This window comes from Anser brachyrhynchus (genome assembly GCF_964034855.1).
Source record: "Anser brachyrhynchus genome assembly, chromosome: 6".
NCBI classification, from domain to species: domain Eukaryota; kingdom Metazoa; phylum Chordata; class Aves; order Anseriformes; family Anatidae; genus Anser; species Anser brachyrhynchus.
This window is the reverse complement of record NC_137700.1, coordinates 4,248,345-4,265,800: the sequence shown is the minus strand read 5'-3', so window position 1 is coordinate 4,265,800 and position 17,456 is coordinate 4,248,345. Positions and strand designations below refer to the sequence as shown.

At 40.4% G+C, this 17,456-nt stretch overlaps 1 pseudogene across 1 annotated transcript; it reads left to right on the top strand.

Moving 5' to 3' along the window:
* The first annotated feature begins 6,012 nt into the window (after positions 1-6,012).
* On the top strand, positions 6,013-16,754 carry LOC308196968 (ubiquitin carboxyl-terminal hydrolase 42-like; annotated as a pseudogene). Its single transcript has 15 exons — positions 6,013-6,241; positions 6,949-7,149; positions 8,238-8,348; positions 8,509-8,611; positions 8,775-8,842; positions 8,999-9,069; positions 9,604-9,686; positions 10,916-11,027; positions 11,388-11,528; positions 11,722-11,822; positions 12,283-12,424; positions 13,104-13,813; positions 14,184-14,272; positions 14,601-15,701; positions 16,200-16,754. The product of its transcript is annotated as a ubiquitin carboxyl-terminal hydrolase 42-like (transcript).
* Positions 16,755-17,456: the final 702 nt, after the last annotated feature.

Sequence of the window (17,456 nt, the reverse complement as noted above, 5' to 3'; positions counted from 1 at the left end):
AGATGGCGAACTCGCTTATTCTAAACCAGTCAAAAGTATAGGGAGAAAGTAAATGTCTTGCACACATTACACAAGTCCAGGGCATTGGGATCACTGGGCTACATGAGTGAAAGAGATGTACCCCAACAGTACCCCACTTAGATACGCTGCTTGCAACATAAGCAGGATGGGAGGGCTGTGCAAAGCAATTTTGGTAAATTGAGGAATTCATGTATTTCATCAAGCCTAAAGATACTAATTAGTTTCATGTGGGGGAAGGTCAGTCTTTCAAAGAAAAGAAAAAACATCTCTTAAGCAGGATTTTCTGAATGGTGGAATCTAATCTGAAAAAAGGCCACTTCAGCAGGTTATTTATTTATTTATTTATTTCTTACTGTATTGAACCTCTCAAGTAAGCTAGGAGCAGACTAGGAACAACTGAGGACTTGTTAGAGTGTGCCTTTTCACCTGGACTCATGTTACTTTGAATAAATTAACAAGGATAGCTAGTGATAATTTGTGATTTAAGGAAATTCCAGATACGTGAGAGAAAGAGCAGCGTTAAAGCAGTTAAATTCCTGCTCTCTCTAATAAGTGCTCTCTCTAGCCAGTTTCTGAACGCTTCTGTTCTGTGGCTAGGATTTGGTCAGCTTGACCACAAGATCACTAGTAAAACAAGGATGCCGTCCAGTCAAACCTTCAAATGAATGCAACTTACCTAAGGTCTACCGTTTGCTATCAAAACAGGTAGCTTTGTCCTAATATTCTGTACAGTTGACCAATTTTAGCATGGAACTGAAATGCAGTCAGTTTAATGGGAGGGCTTTGGAAGCTGCCTTCTCCAGTCAGTTCAGCCCTGTAGTCAGAGAGCAGATCAAGCTGTGTGCAGGCTTGTGACTTCTCTCTTTAGAAAGAAAACCACTGAGCCAGACAGTTCCATGTTGAGTATCACAACAGGGAATGACATTTCTTCCCTTTGTCTTTCAGATGCAGAGCTTACTGATGGAAGCCTTCAATACTCAGACTAAACCTACCATCAAAACGGACGACCTTTTTACCATCCAAACCAACCATTTTTCCATCAAACCCAACACCTTGGGTTTTGAAATGAAACTGGTAAGCCACAAGTCTTTATTGAATCTATTTTGCAGTGAAAGGGTTTTCTCTGTAACCTGATCATTTAAACTGTTGTGCTTAAAAGAAGGTCACTTGCAAGAGCGGTTATAATCCATGCTATAAAATTGAATCATCCTCTAGAAAGAAAAAAAAAAGGAGCAATTATCTTGCATGTACTCTTGATAAAGGAGGAGCTACACAATGGTATATAGTTTCACACTTTATTTTTGAGAATGTCCAGGCTTAAGTAACAGCTCTTGATGATAAATGAAAAGATTAATACGCAGTGGATTTACACAGAACATTGCGTTTTTAACAATGATCGATACAGAGTATTTGTCATGCAAATCACCTGTGTACACCAAGAAATACTTATTTCAATATATATCTGTACAGTATTTACATTTTATATTTAAACTCTAACTCGAAACATTTTCCAAGAAAATACAGAAATGGAACTGGTAAGCCACAAGTCTTAATCTGCAGCATTTGGTCTACAACAGACCTGGCTTTTCCAGCAAGCGTATCTACATAGATATGTAACAAATCTTAAAAATAGGCATTGTTTTTATATATGAAGCATTATAAATGCTGCTTGGTTTATAAAGCTTCGGTTTTGTACCCGTTTAAAACTGTTCAAAATGTCAAGTGATTTAGAGCTTACTTTGTCAGAATATTTTAAAATTTAAGTCAGTCCAGGGGAGTTTAACTATTATATACAGTTCTCTCCCTAGATTGCACTGGCAACGGGGCAGCAATTTAATGCTAGAAATAATGTACTTCCTGCTACGATCTCCTCAGTTACATGTTACTCTAAATAATTATTTCTGCAGGGTATAAGAACTTCAAATACAGCAAACGAACTCTCAAGGCGTTTCCTTTGTGCTTACAGGTAGACACCGTCGCCTGGCTGGATAAACAGATTTTCTTGAAGGTGTTATTTCAGCATATAAGAATTGATTAAAAAAAAAAAAAAAAAAGTGCTTCATGGCTTATTGGTTTTGTAATCTCACAGTTCTCCAGGAACACTTGATTTGCTGCATTTCACCATTACACTCGTCAGTAGCACTGATTCTGGTTTATCACTATTTGCATTACAAATCTCCTTGTCCAAAGCCTAAACTGATGTATGCACTGCTTGAAAACAAAACGTGGTTGCAGAGCAGAAGACTCAAGTCATTAGGTTAGCAGCTGCGTAACCATACTGCTTTCCAAGCATGAGATGTAGAGCTTATTGAGTTTCTATGAAGAGTTTAAACGGCTCCCATTAAGCAAAGATGTCCCCACACTGCTACTTCCTCTTAAGCAAGGATTCTACCTCCTTTGGCTGAGGCTTGCTCCCTTACATTCGAACATTCATCCAAGTAGCCTGCAATTCCACATTCGTGGGGGAAAGTCTATAGAATAGAAAAGGTTCCTCCAGTCTCTTCCTCTCAGCCTTTTTTTGAAGCATGCAATAAAGCAAAACATTCACAGGCTGACCTTCCATGCAAAACAAGGCAACTTAGTAAGACAGGAACCGCAAAACTGATTGCTCTTTAAAGTTAAAATGAGATTTGAAATAGATCAAGTTAGCAAGTGGTGTTAAGTCTGTAAGTAAGTCTGTTTTTGCCAGTGCAGCACAGTTCCCTATCATGTAGCCAGAGCTGCTTCTGTAGCTCCAAGAAGCAAAACTGCTTTGACAAAATACTGTGTCATGAAAGCATTCGTTGGTGCGGTAGGCACAGCTCAGGTTCAACAACTGAAAGACCATCAGAGTGGGACTGCAGAAAGATCTTTCAGAAGTTCCAAAAAGACATGTGGGGGTGGGAGTTTAGTTGTGTTAGATAACACAATCTTAGATAAAGATTTTGGTCTTAACGTAAAAGTAAGGGCGTCTACTGATTTCTTCAACTCCAACAACTGAAGCACAAGTCTGAAAAATCGCCTTTAAGAATGCAATGAAAATATTTAACTCTTCTGTATGTTCACAGTTTGTTGTCAAGCAAAGGAGTGAATGCTGATGCCTTAACTATCAAGAGCTGTAGCTTACAGAAGGACTACACCTTCCTGTTTTTTTCCCTTTAAAAACGGTAAATGCATGTTAAATTATTTGGGGATGTTTTCACATGCAAAGCCTAATGCAATGCGTGCAAGCCCTGTCATCTTCTTCCTTTAGTAGTGTCGCATTAAGGGGTGTAGCCGATTGACCGTTACGGGTCCGGTCGGCTTCAGGGTACTGAACTATCACGGCCACGGATCCACCAACAACGCAGCACGCCCTCGCTCTAGTCACGTTCAAGGAGAACTGTCACGGCCAGGAACAATGCAATTAAGTGCAGTTTATTACGGCAACAGATACACAGGTCCTTTGGATTGCCAGTGATAAATTCACTGTCTGCAAAAGCAAGCTAGCATGCATGAAATGCACAGGTACACGGCCTAGGTATTAAGACGTTAAAAAGCATAAAGACACTAGAGATTTCTAAGTTTCCGTGGAGACGCCTGGTATAACCAAGCGTTCAGATCTTACCTCGCAGCATCCCAGTGGGCGGGGGGGGGGAGGGTGAGAGGCTCAGCCTGTCGACTGATGTCAGAAGGTATCCTTCGTGACAGTATCTCCCCCAAGATTCCCTTTCTCTTAAGCCAATTGATATTATTTTCTATCTTTTAGGTGGAGCTTGAGTGACTCCAGTCACGCATATCTTGGTTGTGATTGGAACAGGTACAGCACGTTAGCCTGGAATGCCTTCCCTCCCAACCAAAGTAAACTGGAGCTGTAACTAACACAAGCAGAAACAAGGCTTCCACGTTTTCAGCTGAATAAAGTTCCAACAAAATCATCCTCTGGGATTTGAAGCTTACTTCAAATTACATGCCAACAGCTCTTTTCCCTGAAAGGTCTTGCCCAGTTCTTACGTCATAGTAAAGTGTATACCTATAAAATTTACAGTTAACGTCTTCTCTTAGTTTGTCCAATTTTTGCATTATCGCTCAGCTGTGTGCTCATTTATAAGCTGATGCATGTATACAAGCTGCTGCTCAAGTCCTACGTCTTGTTTGCAATTCTTCGTTTCCTTGTTGCCAGCATATTGTAAAGCGGATCCCTGCTGCTACTCGCTCTAGAAGAAAAGGAATCATCGGTTTGGTTACCAAATACCCGCTTCTGGAAACCAGAAGTGTTTTGGTCTCTCTTCCCTTCGAATGACTCCACACCTCTCATCAGATAATGGATTGCTGACCTAGAATCAGAGAACATCCCAAGGTGGAAAGGGCTCACAATAATGAGCGAGTCCAACTCCTGGCTCCACACAGGACCACCCCAAAAGCAGAGCCTATGTCTGAGAGCATTGTTCAAACACTTCTGGACCCCCGTCAGGCTCGGTGCCACGACCACTGCCCTGGGCAGCTGTCCCAGTGCCCGAGCGCCCTCTCAGGGCAGCACCTGAGGCGCACGGGGCTCGGCGGGGCGGCCCGGGAGGGGAGGAGGACGGCGGGGCGAAGCGGCCGCTCCCTCAGAGCCGTGTCCCCGCCGCCTCGCCCGCACGTCGGGGCTTTTTCGTGTCGGGGCTTTTTCGTGTCGCGCCCTCGGGCTCTCGCCGCGGGCGACATGCCGCTCCCCAGCGCGGACAGCTTGCGCGCGGGGCCTGCCCGCGGCGGCGGCGGGAGGGAAACCCCAACCGCAAAGCCCTCCCGGCAGGGAGAGCTCGGGGTGAGGGCCGGTCCGGCACCGACAGTAAAGACACGCCGGAGGAAACGCTCTGCTTTTAGCCGTGAGCACCGCGGCCAGGTTGAAAAGGCGTCACGCTGGAGCTCCGAGTTGGGCGGCGTTCCGAGGCCGTTGTGGCAGTTGTGGAGACGGCCTCGGCTGAGGTGGCGGCTGCTGTCGCTGCTGTCCCCTCTGTCCCCGCTGTTGCCGCTGTTCCCGGCGCCTGGAGACCCCCGGCAGCCCCCTGTGACAGGACCTGTGGCCCCGGGGAGCAGGTCCTGTGGCCCCCTGTGCCCGCCGCCTCGTCGGCCATCCCGGCAGCAATCCTGCCAGCACAGAATAGCTCACCGGCTTTACGTGCGTTTCAGGGTAAAGTGACGATTAACTTCTATTTCCTGGCTTGGGTGCTGCTTTATTCTTTAACGGAGCTTCAGGTTTAAAGGTTAAACTCAGTTCTGTCAAGGTTAAACTCAGTTTCGTGAATGGCATCTTGGACAAAATCTTAAGCTGTGATTGACTCTCTGCTTAACAGAGGCCAAACGTGTACCTACTGAGAAGCAGGTCATAGGTGATAAGCCCTCACAAATTAACTTGCTATCACAAAGTGACGCCCAGAAAAAGTGTATTCAAAAGCTAGGCTCATTAGAGAATCACAACCAAGCCATCATGACTGGTGCAGTAGACAGTGAGGTAGAGGGTGAGCCCTGGAAAGACAGAAGTAAAGTAGCAGCGAAATGCAGGTACCTTTGTGCACACGAAGCAGAAAAGCGCAGGCAGTAAAGTAATAGTGCTCCATTACTAGCGTGAGCAACAATTATATATAAATCGCAACCATTATCTATTAGATAATAGGTAATAATTAATAGATAATTGCAAAGCTCCAAAAATGCAATAAATAACTGATTCCCCTCAGAGAATGTCATTTGCATTTTTATATTAAAAAGACTCCAGAGTTGTAATGGATTAAAATCCTACGAAAGTGAAAGAAATGGCATCAGCCACTAGTTCTGCAGAAGCTAAAAGTAATACTGATAGAGTTTTGATGGAAATTTTTCCTTTGTGTGTTTAGTTTGGGGATTCCTTTTAAATCATTCATACCAGCAATTTAGTTCTTCAAGGCCGTTTCTTTGAGATTAAGTGACAGGACTTCTACTACTCTTTTCTTCTTGGAATGCTTCTTGGTATTCTTACGTCAGCCAGAACATTTGTCTCTGTCGCAGATGAGAACAATGACCATAGTTAACAAGCCCAAATCTTCAAAGTCTAAAAAGCCATCTTCAAGGCGGTCTGGCAAATCCAAGAAACCGAGTACTAAAAAACTGATGTCACGCACCGCAAACTGGGGCCGGATACCACCTGCAGAAGATTCAAGCCAAGTCTCTGTGGCCCAAGGATGTGGAGGTGCTATTTATTGTAGATCCTCTGAAAAATCTAAGCCTTTTGCCCAAAGAGATCTAAGTAAGTGTGCGCTTTATCCTGCCTCCGTTTTCTTCAAAACAAAAGTAGAAAGTGGTAGTTCTTGCTTGTTGCACTGATAGAGAACGGGACTACTGTGAATAAAGACTTCCAAAGCGATTCTCCTAAGGCAACTGAAGTGACTGACGTTACAGAAATTAATTTTGATATATTTACAGTCGACAGAGAAATGTGGGGAGCATTTTGTAATGCACTGATTCATCCATATCTTTTCTGTTTTGCAAAGAAAAGTGTTTGATTGTTGCTATTCACAGGTTCCATTATTCACAGGTTTTTGAATGTTAAGATTGCTCAGGAAAAGATCTGATATTTGTAGGGGTACCGTCATTCCTAGTTATTTGTTTTTACATTGTCCTTGCATTTATTACCATATAATTTCAAGTCTAAGTTTGTGGTTGAAGTTATAATAAGGAAAAAAGCATATAATAAGGAAGAAATTAAAATGGTTGACTAAACTTTTTTTTCCCAAAACGTTGTGTTGACCAGCCAATTTGAAGATGGCGGTATTAAAGGTGTCTGCAATAAGTTTTTCTGTTTTGGATTGTAGCTAGTTCCTCTAGGTGCTCCCGCAGAATAGTATTTTTACTATGCCTATATATACTTTATATATTCACTATACCTATATATACTTAATACCTTTCTTAGAAACAAACAAACAAAATCTCTTTTTAAATATAACTTTCTTGCAGTTGTTAATGATGGAATTGCTCCGCCACAAAGGATTCTTTTTCCACCTGAGAAGATACGTATGGATTGGCAAGAAACACAAAGTGTTGGAGTTGGCCTGTACAATCTTGGCAACACGTGTTTTCTTAATGCTACTCTACAGTGTTTGACCTACACCCCCCCACTTGCCAATTACATGCTTTCTCTTGAGCACAGCCAGTCATGTGAGTACTTTCTAACAGTATTTTAAATCTGTTGGATAGCTGTGAAGGTGAAAGAACAGCAGTGATTCTGTGAGACAAACTTACTTGTCTGATTTTACCTGTAGACGCTGGCTTTGAGCATTGTATTAGCAGTGGGCTCGGAATAGCATATGGAGTGCGTTTAATGCACCATGTGTTTTTTTTGTTTGTTTGTTTGTTTGTTTTTTTAAAAGGATCTTTTCTTGCTTCATGGGAATAATGAAGTGCATTGGACAGTAATGCATTTAATGAACATTTGGCATTTGGGCTATTTGGGCTTCCTGCTGCTAGAAAGGCAATAAAATTTAGGATGTTGGCATCATAGGTCTTTAGTCTGCACAGCCGAGGTTCCATAATGCACTACAATAAATGGTCTGTTCGTTGTTGAACCAATTAAAAAAAAAAAAAAAAACAAAAAAAACCTAGAAAGCAATATGAGCTGTTATGAACACGACTAGATTTTTTTGTGGGACTGTATTAAAATCTAGACTGATTTTGTCCTAAATAAAATGTTGTACTATAAAGTAAATGTTGTACTAAACCTGTATGCTTTTTAGGCTGGTATCTTTGTATCGATACCTAGAAATTTAACTGTTTTCTTCCTGTATATAGAAATCGTTTCAGTTAAGAATCCTGTTGAAAAAAGGAGGGCAGAAGTACTATTACATACATTACTGTAATTTTTCCTTTTTCCCAAAGGACTCGTAGCTCTGTATCATGAAGCTCACCTGACAGCACTGTGCTGAAAATAACCCACGTTCTCTTAATGCTGTATCATCAAGGTCAAATATTCTTTCCTCATACATTTTGCAACCTGTGGAGTTCACATTCCTGTCAGCCTTTACAAACGTGACTTTGCAGTAGTCTTTTAGATTTCTCATCACAAAATGCACTTGAATACAGGCTTAATGGATATTTTTATTCTATAAAGTTGTGTGAAATGAAATGTTAGGAGACTGTTGGGACAAGGAGAGTGGATATTGTATCTATAGTTTAAATGTTACTTATATGTTTGTTTGTAGTTATGTCTGTTTCGCTAGACTGGGATGCTTTCTTCTTTCACTCTTCAGGTCGTGAACAAGATTTTTGCATGATGTGCACGATGGAGACTCACATTAACCAGGCCCTGCGTTGCACTGTTGATGCCATCGAGCCTACGCGTGTTATCAATAATCTCAGTCGTAAGTGGCTTCAGATGTGTTTCTTTTTCAGCATCTTGTAATCTTCAAATAATTATTTGATGTGTATAAATGGTTTTAACACTGTAAAGAAGAGAGATTTTAGAAACAGGAGAATTACTTCATTTTTAAATGAGGTGAATACTATCATCTTCTTATTTAGGAATAGGACAACATTTCCGTTTTGGCAGTCAAGAAGACGCACACGAGTTCTTGCGCTATACTGTTGATGCTATGCAGGAAGCGTGCTTGAATGGAAGCACCAAGTAAGCATAAACAAATTCACTTTTATACGTTCTCTAGCACCTTTTAGGCCTTTATTTACTATCAAAACTGAAAGTCTAGGTCATCCTTGGTTTTCATAAAACTCTTTGAAGAGTTAACTGTGTGCCTTAAATCTTCTGAGGTCTGATTATAATTTATTTCCAGATTGGACAGATCTTCTCAAGCTACCACCATCATTCATCAAATATTTGGAGGATTTCTAAGATCAAGAGGTACTTTTAAAAATATTCCTGTCCTTAGAACTGATCTGTGTCTTTTGTCGGTAGTAAAGCAGTCTGTAGTTTGTCTGAAGTAGTATCTATCGACAACTTGAATGTGGACAGTTAGTCTCCTTCACGTGTTGTTAAGCATTTATATTTTGCTTCCAGTGAAGTGCTTGAATTGCAAAGCAGTTTCGGATACGTATGAGGCATTTCTTGATATCACTTTGGATGTAAAGGTAGGAGGTTTTGTAAATATAATTCATGATGTTTAAGTACATGTATAACTTTCTAAATTAAACTTGTTTAACTTAAAAAACCAAACCACGTACAATGTTAAAATATAAGAGCTTGGTGGTGGTTAGAAAGTGGATTGGACTTTGTCCTTCTGTGGAACCCCTGTAAATAGTCTCCACGTCTGCATTGGGTTTAAGGGGAAAGAATTTTATTGCTGCGCAAAGTATAATACTGTCACACTTCTTTGTTGTTCTACCTCAATATACGTCTAATTGTTAGACTGTTGGATTTGTTGCCAGTATTGATGACAAAGCACACTATAGATGCTGTCTGCGTTACTGGAAAATGATTTGTTTCAAAGTAGAATGACTTCCAGGTGAGGTAAACGCTGAGCATGCTCTTTCTGCCTCCTTCTTGACAGTGCTCATAGTAGATCGCTTAAGTATGTGTTAGTCAGGTTCTCTTATAAACTCCTAGTGCGTCTCTGGAATTTTGAATTTACAGTGACTTTACGCTCTTCTCTCTCGCTCCTCTAGGCGGTTTCATCTGTTACCAGAGCTCTAGAACTATTTGTGAAACCTGAAGAGCTGGATGGAGAGAATTGCTATAAATGTAGCGAGTAAGATTATTACTAATTATGTCTTAATACTAGATATTAGTTTTATATATTACATGACTTAGAGCGTAAGTTATCCTTTAACTTCATTTAGAAATAAGGAGACGCAGCATTGTTGTTGTTGTTGTTGCTTCATTTTCTAGTAGTGGTGAGCTGAAGCAAGGAGCTATGGAGAATGATTTGGAGTGGAAGGCAGCAGCAGGTTCCTGCAGGTCCTAGCGTTCACTGTGAAACAAAGTTAGATTGAGTGTCAGGGAATGTGAGCTGGCTCTGTGGTAATGAATGTTAGCAGCCTGTGCTGGCTCACTAAACAGCGTCTTGCACAGCTCTTGAACTGTGAAACCTGTCGATGTGGACTAATGTCCGAAATGAGCTCCCTTAAGCCTAACCCGTGCACAGGGAAAGCCTGTTGAGTTCAGGCGCTCTCTGTGCTGATCAATATGTAAGATGTTTCTACGTATGTGAGAAACAATTGAATATTTGCATAAGATGGTTTGGCAAAACAAGCTGTTAGTCAAACATCCCCTCAGAAAAGCACAGAGTGCCCGGCTCAGTTCTGTAGAATTCATGCCTGACCCCTCTAAATGAAAAATGCAGTATCCACTTCTTGTTGTTGGATACTAAGGAAATTAGGGTGTCGAATCAAGAGCGTCCAATAGGTTATTAAAGCAATTTAATCCCAGGTTCGTCTTAGCCTGCGGATCCTAGAAAGCAACATGCAGCGTATTCAGGATTCTCATAAGTGATGTCTGAGGAAGAGAAAGAACTGTAATAGCACCTCACATCTGAATTGCATGGTCCTTCCTTAATGTGCTCTTTGAGGTGTGATCGGTTCAGTCACACTTAAAGCCAGAATTTTCCGTCTTTTTGTGAGCTTAAAAGGAAAGGCCTTGCACATGTACAGTACTTTTTCCATTGCTGATAACTGTTATTAGTCTTATATATAACTCATTTTTACTATTTTTTGTTTATATTTTATAACTCCCTGGTAATACGCTTTCGTGAGAGATTCCTGTTCCCGCTATGCTCTGAGTTGTTGGTAAAACTTACCTTCTTCTCTGTATTAACAAACGTGACATGCAGTGCATGGGTTTATGAAAAGAAAAAACCAAACATATGATGCAAGTAAATATCATTCAAATAGCATAAGCATGCATGAGACATTAAAACGAGTTTGTTTTGGGGGCAAAAAAGATGATGCTTTCAAACACTTGTCTCTGCTTGTTTTTAAGGTGTAAAAAGATGGTTCCTGCATCCAAGAGATTTACCATACACCGTTCTTCCAACGTTCTCACAATATCACTGAAAAGATTTGCAGATTTCACAGGTGGAAAGATCAACAAGGTATATTTCCCGCTGTAATGCAACTTTGTCATCATGTAATGGGACATCCCCCAAAGCTGAAAGTTGTTAATATTTTCAGACAATAATTGTAGACTAACGACTATGGCTTATTCTTTCTCTTAATATCAGTAAAGTTCCTGCTTGACAAGAAGCATATACTTTCCTCTGAGAAGGCTAATTCATCAGAAAACAGTTGTCTGCAACTTCTAGTATTAAACGTTGCTTATGGGAAGACTTATTTTTAGTGAATCAAGAGATATATTCATATAATTCCAGTCTCTGTTTTTTGGAAGTGTTTTTCTCTGGCTAGTCCGCGAAGTACTCTGATATAATTTTTCTATCTTCTTGGTCTCTCTTTAGGAAGTAAAATATCCTGAGTATTTGGACCTCCGAGCCTACATGTCTCAATCAAGTGGAGAACCACTCCTCTATGCCTTATATGCGGTGCTGGTGCATCATGGTATCAACTGTCGCTCAGGACACTATGTATGCTACATAAAGGTAGAAGTCGACATCATTTCTAACAGGGTAAAGGTTGTGCTGGCAAACCAGTTCAAGTGTTACTAGTAGTACTGTTTCTAGGGAAAAAGATTTCATTATATGTTTATTTGACACGTGTGTATTTTATTGCTATCTGTGATTTCATTTGGAAAACATGCAATTCATCTAAAGATATCGTTGTCTTTATTTGCAGGCTGGTAATGGACTTTGGTATCAGATGAATGATGCAAAAGTAGTCCGTACTGACATTAAAAGAGTTCTTGGTCAGCAAGCTTACTTACTTTTTTATATCAGGTAATAACAAGTATTCAAATGTGTTCAGAAGAGATTTACTCTCCTGTTATTGATACTTTTCTTTTTGCAAGTGTTTTTCTTTCTCTCCCAGGAAAAGATGATTATTTCTCTAATTCAGTTCTGTCTAACCTGAAATTCTCTGTCATTTATTATCTTTTGTTGCTTGGCCTTAAACTGCAGCACTTGTGTAAATTGCTGTATATGTGTTATCTGTAGCTGGCTAATTTAGAGAAGGAGAGAAATGAAGGCCATCTGTGGTGTAAGAATGAATTATTGCTCTGAAAGTGATAGTCATAGTAGGAAGACTGTTACCTACTTTTCAGTTTGTAGTCTTGGCTAAGTCTTCTGTAGAGAAGGCTTCCATATCGTATGAACTGTTCCTATAAAATTATAGGATGGGATTTAATCCAAGAGTAGGCCGAAAGAAAAACTAAACTGAGATCACTGCTCTTTTCTGAAGGCGCTATGATTTGACGCTCGGAGAACGTGCTTTTTACTTAGCAGCACCGTCTTATCCCTGTTCATTCCCCCCTGGTCAGCGGGGGGCTAACAGTAAGCAGGCTGGATTTCTGGGACCACGACTTCCTCCTCATATGATTAAGGTAATTTAGGGAAGCGGGAGGGCAGATAATGGCACCAAACGGACAGTGGGTTTGGGGTTTGGTGTGGGGTTTTTTGTTTGGTTTTTGGCATCTTTGTTTTGTTTTCCTTCCCACGCTGCAGCTGTCTTCACAGCCCTCATGCTACAGCCAGAGTCATTCAAACAGTGGTTACTGCTGAATTGCGCAGCCATGCGACTCCATTGTTTATACCTCCTAGACAGCTTTGTAAAGCACAGAGAGCTACGCTCTTTGACAATTTAAGTAGAGTGTACTAATCCTCGAATCATTTAAAAGAGGACTTGTTTTTCCTATCGACGTCACTTTAGCTAAGACAGGGAAACCAAATTGTCTTATTCCTGAGCACCAGAACAATTATTCCAGGCTTTTTGGGGTATGTTTAAAGGGGAAACTAAATATATTTGGGAATAGCTTTAGGCAATGTTAAGTTGTTTGGATGGTTTTCAAAAATGATGTTAATTTGATATCAATATGCAGTAAACCAAAAGCAGGAATTAAATACACTTATGGGACTTGCATTTATCTTTTAAGGGCAGTGTTTTTTGCTTTTTAGGTGTTAAGACCATTTGTAGAAATACTTAGTAGGAGAATGACATGTTTAAAAATGTTAAATGGAGTGTTTCCATTAACCCGTCTTGCAATTTCTTCTTTTTAAATACAGAATTCAAGTCGTTTAAATGGAAATGGATCCATAAAAGAGGATGCAAATACCACTGGTGTCACCCTAAAAAGGCCATCTTCAGCACCACCAATGGCCTGTGTTCAAGAACAGGCGATTACCAGGCCTTCAATTACTGATACGTCAAAAAACCAGAAGATCACCATCAGTATTCACAATAAATTGCCTGCTCGTCAGACTGTGTCACAGCCTGACTGTCTTAGCAGTGCTGTGGAGGATGAAGATCTCTACAAGGCTGTTCCTTCATCCACAATCACAAATTCGGTAAAGCAAATGAAGCAAATACAAAAACAAAAAAAAAAAAAAAAGAGTTTCTGCTGAAATTTTTGTGGAGCCAAAGGTGAATGGAAATCCTAAACTCAGCTCTGATAACACAGTCCCTTACGGTGCAGAATCTTCAGGAAAATCTGAGGAGGAGTCAAAGGGCTTATTTAAAAGGAATTGCAATGCAATGTGGAATTTTGGTTGGAAAGGTAGTCCGTACATCGCAGAATTCCCATTCTTCCTGTCAGAATGCTGATGAAGGAAGATCCCAGCATGAGCTGCCAAACACTGATTCACTGAATGGTGCTATTAGTTTAGTTCATGAATCTAAAGAAAACGGACTGAAACTTGATGATTCCACTTGCCAAGTTGAACCTGTTAAACCTTGTGAGATGTTCTTTTCTAAAACAAACGGATTGCTTGAAACATAGTAGTTTGCTCCATCGAGAATTTCTCACCCACGATGTATTCGGGAGTGTTTATCATGTTCCTAATTCAGGCGAAATGCTGAGAAAACACAGCACAAATTTGATCGTAACCCTTTGTGATATTATGCCATTAGAATTTGCAGAGCTGAGCTGACATTAGAACTTGTCAGCTTAAGCTGAGCTGAGATAAAAATTCTTAAGTTTCATAAAGTAGATTTTGGGAGGTGAGTTGGCGTTATCTTTGAAGTGTAGATAATGCATACAACACAAAGCGATCTTGCTTAGCATTTAATGTAGAAATTCTGAGAAGACTAGTCCTCAGCACAAATGGTATTTTTTCTGTCTGCTGACTTGTGCGTTTTAGTTGCAGATGCCTGGAGCTATGCCTCCAGTCCCTCGAGAAGTCATCATGGAATCCCTCACGGCCAGCCAGCTGAACGGCTTGTCAGAGGAAAGAAGGTAAAATGAGCACAGTCTGATTAAGACAAGATTTTGTGGAAGTTCATTGCGGTTTTATCTGTCTACTAATACTATTTAATGGAAGGATTTAAATCAGTAGAATTCCGTACTGTATGGCCAGTGTTGCGAACAGAACTAATGATCGACACTGTGCATAGCACTCTGATGCAGGCTGGTGCCTCGCGGAGAACTTGTGTTTCTTCATAGAATGTTTTTCCGTTTTTCTCCATTATCTGGAGAAACATTGGCTGTTCCCCCGTCGCCCCCACCCCTTTTTTCTCAGAGCAGCAGGTGGAGGGAGACGGAAACGTGTTTTTATTTTGTGCAGTGTCCCGGGACCTCCGAAATCTACTGAGAATGATGAATACCTTGAACAGTACCAATGTGATGACCGTGGAGACAAGGAGAAACCAAGAAGATCAAAAGAACATGAACTGATTTCAGAAGAAAATGTTTTCTACATCAAAGAGTCTTCTGAGACTGGTGAGAAATTGCGGCAAACTTCCCCTCTAAAGTCTGACAGTGAATGTAGTTCTAAAAACCTTTCCTCCTTAGCTATTACAGATAGATGCCAAGATACAAAGGACGAGACTAAAAAATCTGACAAAGAGCGTTACCAGAGAAAGAGGGAACATTCTCCTACTGAAGAGAAGGAGAGTCAAAAAGATGGTCATTCCAGCAAGAGAAGGTGCTCTCGGAGTGTGGAAGTTGTTAAGCAAAAGCGTCGCAAGCAGGAGTATTGGGAGGGAAGCAGGTACAGATCTTCCCATAGTGAAAGGAACAGCCCTGATAATGGCAGAAGACCAGTAAAATATTCAAAGTACAGATCTCGAAGCAGAGGAAGATCAGAACAAGATAGCGCTAGATATTACCATTCCAAAGGGGAAAGAAGTTGGAGCAGAGAAAGATACTATCAAGATGAACCACGGAAATGGGAAAAATGTAGCTATTACAAGGATTACTATTCACCTCATGCAGCAGGAGACAGTAGAGAGAGAAAGTTCTCTCACGGTGATAAAGACTTTGACAAATTGACTCAGACTTACTCCAGCAGGTCACATAAGCGTTATCATTACAAAAGCAGATGGCCTCACGGTTCCCTCTTGAGAGAGGAAGATGTACATCACTTTAGCACACCCAGAGCAGACTCACATCGTTGCTCAGTAGCTCAGCAACATTCTGGAAAACATTCGCGTGAGAGACATGCACTTCCGCCTGTGTCAGCTCATTTGGAGAACTGTCGCCAGAAAAAGGCAAAAGAAGGAAACAGAAAAAGACAATATACTCGTGCAGAAGGTAGTGAAAGTGAAATAGAAAGGCAACGCAGAAAGGTAGAAAAGGAGGTTTTAGGTGGTGAAAACATGAAAAAATATAAGAAGTTCTAGAAGAAAAAGAAGTCTGAAGATAAACAGGGAGAGAAGGATTCCAAGTAAGCAGGGATTCCAGCCTAATCAGCATTTTTTTTCCTAATTCTTTTCTGGGTGCTTCTCATGTTTTGTTTTTTTTTTCATAGTTTCTGAGTTATTTAGATAGCATAATCTGGCTGGGGATCATGACTGGGGATCATTAGGTTGATCAGTGAAGACAGGAAAGGTATTGCTGAATTGTGTCAGAGCACTAGCTTTGGACCACGTAGTTCGAATCACATCTGCACACCATTCTGGATTAGGTTAAAATATTTTTTTTTTTTTACTTGCACATATTCCAGAGCTAACCATTGTTAATGATCTGTGTACCAACCAGGACCTATGGTCCTTCAATCTGAGGGCTTAAGTTTGCTGCATCTAAAGGAAGTTACATGTGCACAAAGTACCACAAAATAGCTGACATGCGGCAAATCATCGCCTGTGGTAAAATAAATAAAGTTTCCTGTATGCAACAAGTGCCACATCTTTTTTTCTCTTTTTAACTTGCATGTTTCTTTCAGACTTTATGATTTGTATTTCTCTGCGCTCCACTTTGACAATGCCAATCGCAAGCGTAACAAAAAGAAGAAAAAGGAGAAACATCAGGAAAGTGAAAGGCTTCTTGGAACACTTAGATCCTCGTTTCCAGAAGAAAACCCGGGAGAAGAAGGAAGAATCCCATCCTCCAGATGGCTCTTTATGAGAGCAATGCAGAAGTGAGGGCAGTAAACAACCTCACAAGGAAGGGAAGCCTTCCAGTGCAGGTGAAAGGAAGAAACATCGCATCCAGCGAGTATATTAAAGGTAAGCGGCTGCAGCATGTTTATGGGATTCCTTTTAGATTAATCTAGAGATTATCTAAAACAGTCTTTAAATGCTTGATGACTGAACAGTCTGCTGGATATTAAAATATGTTTTGAAAAATATGTTTCAAATGTTGTTTTTTCAGCTGTGTGGGGAGAACAAATACAGTGGCTATGAATATTTTGGCTATTATTCAGAACAGCATGTGGAGGGATATGTAAACTATGTAATATGTAAAAATATGTACTATGTAAAAATCCTGCTTTTTTTCTCCTTTTTGTCTTTTTTTTTTGTCTTTTTCTTTTTTTCCCTGCTATTATAGGTTTAAGAATATAGAGGAATGCGCTGATGGAAGCCATGTAAAGAGTCTCCAAATTTGCATTGGGTTTAAGCGGAAAGAATTTTATGTCTGCACAAATTATGATACTGTCAAAACTTCTTTGTTGTTCTACCTCAATATACATCTAATTGTTAGACTGCTGGATTTGTTGCCAGTATTGATGACAAAGCACACTATAGATGCTGTCTGCGTTACTGGAAAATGATTTGTTTCAAAGTAAAATGACTTCCAGGTGAGGTAAACGCTGAGCATGCTCTTTCTGCCTCCTTCTTGACAGTGCTCATAGTAGATCGCTTAAGTATGTATTAGTCAGGTTCTCTTATAAACTCCTAGTGCGTCTCTGGAATTTTGAATTTACAGTGACTTTACGCTCTTCTCTCTCGCTCCTCTAGGCGGTTTCATCTGTTACCAGAGCTCTAGAACTATTTGTGAAACCTGAAGAGCTGGATGGAGAGAATTGCTACAAATGTAGCGAGTGAGATTATTAACTAATTATGTCTTAATGCTAGATATTAGTTTTATGTATTGCATGACTTAGAGCATAAGTTATCTTTTAACTTCATTTAGAAATAAGGAGACGCAGCTTCGTTGTTGTTGTTGTTGCTTCATTTTGTTTAAACAACTGGTGCACGGA